This window comes from Condylura cristata, unplaced genomic scaffold (genome assembly GCF_000260355.1).
Source record: "Condylura cristata isolate star-nosed mole 26May11 unplaced genomic scaffold, ConCri1.0 scaffold00026, whole genome shotgun sequence".
Taxonomy (NCBI): Eukaryota; Metazoa; Chordata; class Mammalia; order Eulipotyphla; family Talpidae; genus Condylura; species Condylura cristata.
Genome location: NW_004567127.1, coordinates 3,214,029 through 3,220,831, shown reverse-complemented (window position 1 = coordinate 3,220,831; position 6,803 = coordinate 3,214,029).

Sequence of the window (6,803 nt, the reverse complement as noted above, 5' to 3'; positions counted from 1 at the left end):
CTTTCGCGTGACTCTGGAGCAGCGGACTCCGAATGTCCTAGTGGGCTGTTCTGCGCTGCTTGCTTTCTCCTGTGCAGGGCAGCACAGACAGGACGTGGCGCAGCTGCCTAAACTACTCTACAGTTGATTTTTTAAAGGCAGTTTTAGGAACGTTTTAAATAGGAAGAAAACACAGGGGTGGTTAAACGGCAACGGTGGTCGTTATGGGGTGAGAACAGTTTGCAGTGATACAGTTTGCCTGCCGGAATTCTCCCAGGATGGCACTGCGCGTTGCAACAAGAGTCAGGACACTGTTAACTGATGCCGGGGCAAAGTAAATTTGGCAAGCTTAGCTAGAAAGATTTCTACCTTTTTTTTTTTTTAAGATTTATTTATGCATACAGAACTGGGGTACAGGCCAGAGGGGAAGGGGGTAAGAGGATTCACCAGAGACAGAGTGGGGAGCAGAACAGGCAGATGGACTGAACTACACTCCTGAGGGGAAGGGGGGGGGGGTTGTTCAGGAGAGGTCTGCTGCACCCTGTGGGTCACCTCTGGGGCCGGGGATCAAACTTGCACTGAAGCAGCTGCAGCCAGCTAGCAGTGCTGCGTCCTAACACTTTGTGCCTAACACGAGGGCCCGATTTTCTGTCTTTCTAGTAGTAAGCAAGAAGATGAAAATAATCACCTTTCCTTTATCTCCTGAGCTTGGAAATTTGACCCATGATGATGACACAGTCTTGTTGAAGTAACCCCTAACTGAAGCCGTGTGCTCTGCTTAAAGATCCTTTCCGAATATCTGAAGTGCACTTTGCTTTGCTATTTGTATTTATAATTTATATTTTGATCAATTATGACTTATAAAATTTATAATTTTCTAATTTCTTTCCAAATAATTGCTTCCAAATAATTGCTTTTGGCATTCCCCAATTGCTTTTTTTTTTTCTTCTTGATCTATTAATTCAGAATGGAGCTGTGTAATTAGATCTCAGGGTACTTAAATTGTTCCTGTCTATTCAGCTATACCTGTTTTCTTTGCATGCAGACAAGTGTTGAAATCATAACAGTAGTTAAGCAATAGGATGTTCTTTACCACAGACCTGATAAAAGAAATACTCAACATTCATCACAATTATGATGACTTCATAGGCTCCACGAAACCATGCTTTTGAAGCAACCATTGAGTCTGCTAAGTAAATTATTGCTATTTTTAAAAATGACAAAGCTCAGAATTTTTGTTATTCTTAAGACTAGCCTTTTTAAGTTATCTTGAAACCTAATCATACACCTCCACTCTACATTACTCATCTTATTTGAACTTTTTTTATATTGTCAGTCCATTGGCTGGTAACTGGCCTTCCATAGTTCTGGGTCAGCCTGAGAATCCCTGACATTATTTTGTGCTTTACTTTCCTTCAGAAAACCCAGTTGAAGGGTGTGACTAATCATCTTATGCTTGTGGCTGCTAAATTGCTTCATCTGATTGTTCCAATGCCAATTCTATGACATTTTCCCAATCTTTATATATTTCTTCAATTAGATTGATTATGTTGTTAGCTGTCTAATGCCCCAAAAAATCCCTGGCAGAAGACTAAAGTCATAGTGTAGCTTAATTCATCTTTAATCTACCATTCTGTCAAAAGTTAAATAAGACTTGTGTTTGCTTTTGAAACTGTCTTTAGCAGTGTGGACAGTTATTCTTAAAAGTGCTACTACTTTATCATGTAATTAGGTTTTTGTTTGGCCGATATGTCAGATTTTCTTGAACTGTAGAGACATATTAAATAACAAACCTTTATCATATTATTCTTAAAGATCATTAAAATGTGATCATATGTGTTGATTTCCATCACCATTTCTACATTAAATTCTAATCATCCGCAGAACTGAAAAGACACTTTCACTATAATGGGGAACTTTTTTTCTTTCTTAAGGAAGCTGTGGTTTCATATTTGGATCAGATCCAGAATAAGAATATGGGACCTGGAGCTATAAGTAGCTTAGATGATTCTACTGGTACCACAGATGCTCATTAACAAACCATAGACATCATTTTACCATCTTGAGATATTAGCCATAATTGGATGAATATGTGAGACCAAATTCCAGTCACTTTTTTGGTAGACGTAAGACCAGGACATAGTTCCTCTGTTGTATTACATGCAAAACAGTGTAACAGTGGGCTTTTATGGGCTACTAAGTCATAGGAACTCCAAGTGCATATCCTCAGATGTGATGTAGTTCTCATCTGTGTTATTAAGTTCATTACTCCTCTCCCTAATTCTTCTGTAACCATTTGCAAAGTTTATTACCTGATTTATGTAGACAGAATTCTAAAACTCCACCCAAACTGGTTTCAATTAATTTATTTCTGTACTGTTTATTTGAATTCTGCATTCTTCTCATCTTCTTGACCAATTCTGGTTATAATTCTGAATAAATTTTCATGTCTAGTTCTTGCCACAACCCTTATGCTAGTTCACTGAATTACGAATTCTTGGGTTTTGTCTGGCTCTCCAGCCACAACTTTAAAAGCAGAAAACTTTAAAAAATCATAAAAGCATAATTTCTAAGCAAGAGAATGTTGCAAACAAATTTATATCCCCTTCTCCTCTCGGAAATCCACAGTCTGTTTCTTGTGAGGCATGTAGGTTCTAAATGAACATTATATAAGTGCAATATTCATTTTTCAATCCATCTGTTTTCCTAGGTAAAGGATGAATGTTGATGTCAGGCAGCTCTGTGCAATTCACCAAAAGACAATTCCCTGAAAACCAGTTTGCTAAATGTCTAATTCACAGAATTTCTAATTAGCTAGTTTATTTGTCTTTTAAAAACTATAAAGTTTATAGTAATTCATAACAGCTTTTGAAAAATGTCTGTGTAGATATTTTTGTTGACTCTGGACATCCACAGTAGTGTACTGAGGGCTCTTCCCCTTGTTCCTGGCCAGGTCCCTGCTGTCGGAGGAAGGTGGCCACATTAAATGGACCCTCTGCAGTGGAGAAACCTGGGCAGAGAGCCGAACACTGGGCTGTGGGAGGGGCTGGCAGTCCCAGAGAGGGGTGTGGCTGAAGGAGCTAGAGAGTAGGGAAATGAGAAGTCAAGGGACTAGTGGTAAATGTTCCTTTAAATATATTCTGTCATTTTTCAGACTGAGGCATAATTCACATCACAAACCACACATATTTAGATGTCTACTTTTTTTTTTTTTTAAGATTTGTTTATTTATGCATGAGAACTGGGGTACAGGCCAGAGTTGCAGGGCAGTGAGAGGATTCACCAGAGACAGAGCAGGGAGCAGAACAGGACAACTGACTAAATACACTGCTGAGGGGAGCAGCCGGTAGGTCAGGAGAGGTCTGTCGCGCCATGTGATCACCTCCGGGGCCGGGATCAAACTCAAGTGGCTTTAGCTTCTTAGTGCTGTGCTTTAACCCGCTGCGCCACCAGGGAGGGCCCTAGAATGTCTACTTTCAAACATCTTGGTCTATGTATAAACCCACGCAACCATCACTACAAATCAGATCATGACCCATAGTCACTGTCCCTAAGATTTCTACCACACATAGATGAAACCATTTGATGTCATTCTAAAGATCAGAGATGTTCTGTTCATTTTTTCAATCTTTTTTCTTTCTGAGTTTCATTTTGGATAGTTAATGCTGCTCTGAATTCAAGTTCATTGAATTTTTTTCCTTCTTCCTTCCACTTGATCTGAGTGTATTTTTCATTTCAGACATTATATTTTCATCTCTAGAAGATCAAATAGGTTTCTTCTTCTTCTTTTTTAAATGTATCTGCCATATCAAGCATATGGAAAACACTCATAAATGGTTTAAAATAAATTCCTGCTTTTGTTAATGTATGGTCATTTCTCACACGGTTTTGTATTTTTCTGCTTTTTTACATACCTGGCAACTTTGAATCAGAGGTAACACCTTGTGAATGTTACCTTATTGGTTGCTGAATATTTTTATATCCCTGTAAATATCCTTGAGCTTATCTCTTGGACACAGTTATTTGAAACAACTCACTCTCTTCAAGGCTTGCTTTTTAATATTGCTTGTACAGCGATAACACAATCCTTTTGAGGCAAATATCTGGGCATCCTATCCAATTATGTGAATTAAGACATATCCCCCTCTGCTTGATGGGAATACGGACCATTCCCAGCCCTTGGTAACCTATGATGCTCTCAGCTTCTATTCCATTTATGTGCTTCCCTGATGTCAGTCAGGTGATTCCTCATGCACACACTGGTCAGATGAACACTTGGAGGCTTCCCCCACACACATCTGTCTCTGGAGCCCCCTCTGAGAAGTTTTCTCCTCTCTGGTACCCTGCCATGTGAACTGTACCTACTGTTTCCTCCCTGGACTCCAAATTCTGCCTTCCTAAGGCAGGGAAACTTATGGTCTCCAACTGGGTCTCTTGTCCCACACTGTAGACTAGAAACTCTTCCAGGACTTGAGAGGGTAAGTTGTAGGACTTACCTTGTTTCCAGTCTCTTATTAGAGAATACTGTCCTATATTGCCTCAAGGTCAGTGTTTGCTCCATCTTGCCTAAAAGTGGGAGTGGGCATAGGTATACTATACCATCATGGGGTTAAAGAACGAGATAACATAAGGTAATAGAGAATTTTTGAATCTAAACGACTGAGAGTATGGTGGTAGTGTTAATAAATTAAAAGTCAAGAGAAATATGTTCAGAGGAACTAAATCCTTAGTGATCGTATTCTTTTCCTAAAGATTAAACCAGGGAAGTCTTCTGACAAATTCAGTCTAGTCAGCCTAGTCATGAGAGGTCAGAATTGGAGTTTGAGCTGGGACATTATCAGCTCAAGACCATCAAGGAGGTCACGAATAGAGTTCTAATAAAGGAATTTTTAAAAAATTTTTAAAAAGATCTCTGTTTTATAACTAAAGCAAAACTTTATGTACTTTTGATGCTTCCATTTGCATCTAGTACCTCTTTAAGCAAGAAGGGTAACAGTGAGTCCTGGACAAGAGGTATAATTAGCTGTTTTCCTCTCTCCTCATGTTGCCTCTTCCTTATCTAAACAGAGCTTCTGACTTCCCCAGAGTCAGAGCAGGGTGAGAAGGTAGAGGTAAAGGGAATGGCCATGCTGGAGTGGTCCAGAAGCAACAGTCTGTGCAGACACTGAAGTGATGGTTCTTTCCTGGGGTGATGCTGGGAATTCTTGGGTGAGCTCACCCTCAGCCACCACTGGACACTCTTACCTACGGTTCTCTTCCCATGCACAACCATTTGACTTCTTACACAGTTTCTGGGCACTCAGTGGGCCACCTCCCGCTTCGGTGATGCTGGGTCCTCCCGCAGGCAGTTCTCTCCAACCCCCTCATTCACAGGAAGTGACTCATCGCAGCTCTTTGTTTCAGCCAGTCTCCGCTCATTTACATTCTAATAAGATCTCAAATGTTGTCCTACAAATTCTCATTCTCTGGACTAGAATTTAGGATGTGGTACTCTTCCCCTGTCCCTGGGGAGGCAGGACAGCAGACACCCAGAACAGGTCACACACAGGACACGTCTTTAGATCTTTCAAATCTTGGAGGAGATTTGGAAGTTTTTTCAAATATGTACTAATCTTACCTCTTACGCCCTTCATGTAGTTGAGTGATTGAGTCTTCTAAGATGTTCTGACCCTTCCCATGACAATTGTACAAATTGGAAGCAATTGTTTCTCAGTGTCTCGACATCGAGTTCCTTTTTAGTATCCCGTTACATTTGTCAAACAGCTAGTACAGTGTTTGGCATGGGGAAGCACTCAATAAATATTCATTTCCTTCATTCCATGGAACCTCGTGCAAAGCATAATTACAGATACATAATTAAATTAGTCAAATGTTTTGAGATTTTCCAGATGGAACGCCAAGAAAGGTGTAAAGAACTATTCTTAGAAAAAATTGCATGGTCCCTTTTCATTGCAGCTGGCAGTCCTCTCCAGCCGAACGCTGACACATTCTGATGTGCTTTTCTCTGGGACCAATTTTGATGACAGGCAAATTCAGTTTGACATCATTCAGAGCCATAACATTTCCCTTTTGTCCAAGTTACATGCACTTCAAACCGATCTTCTTGGCTCCTCGGTGCCTTTCAATACTTCAGAAGTACAGCAGGTAACCTGAACTTTTAGAATGTTTGGAATCTTTAGAATCATTGATGACACTTACCTGGGAATTGAATCTATCACTACTTTTATGATGTGCCTCGATTTCATGGGCCCCAGAAGCATAAGTTGCATCATTTTGCCACCCCTCCGTAATGGGCAATCACAGAGACATGGTCAGATAGTTGATCTAAGTGTACTGGTAAGATTGCTAACATACAACTTAAAGTTGAGTCTTTGCACTCATCTGATGCTCAGGTTGAATGGGTCAGCCAGATGTTGGTTCAATTCTTAGTAGGTCAATTCTTTAGTTTGCCAGCTTTTAAGAGCAACTGGATCCTATGGACCTCTGCTTCTATCAAAGCTGTCAACACCCACCTCAGAGTGCGTTATGCCTCCGTACCAGATAGGAAACACAAAAGAGAACAGTCACCCAACTAGGCTCTCTCTACATGGGACTTAGTTTTCTGCCTAGATTGATGTAGTTTCTTCTACAAAATTCCAATAGCTATTTACCAAGATTTTTAAAAAAGATTTATTTATTTATACATACAGAGCTGGGGTGCAGGTCAGAGGTGCAGGGAAGTGAGAGGATTCACCAGAGACAGAGTGGGGAGCAGCACAGGCCGGCTGACAAAGTACACTGCTGAGGAGGGCAGCGGATAGATCAGGAGAGGCCTGTGGTGCCTT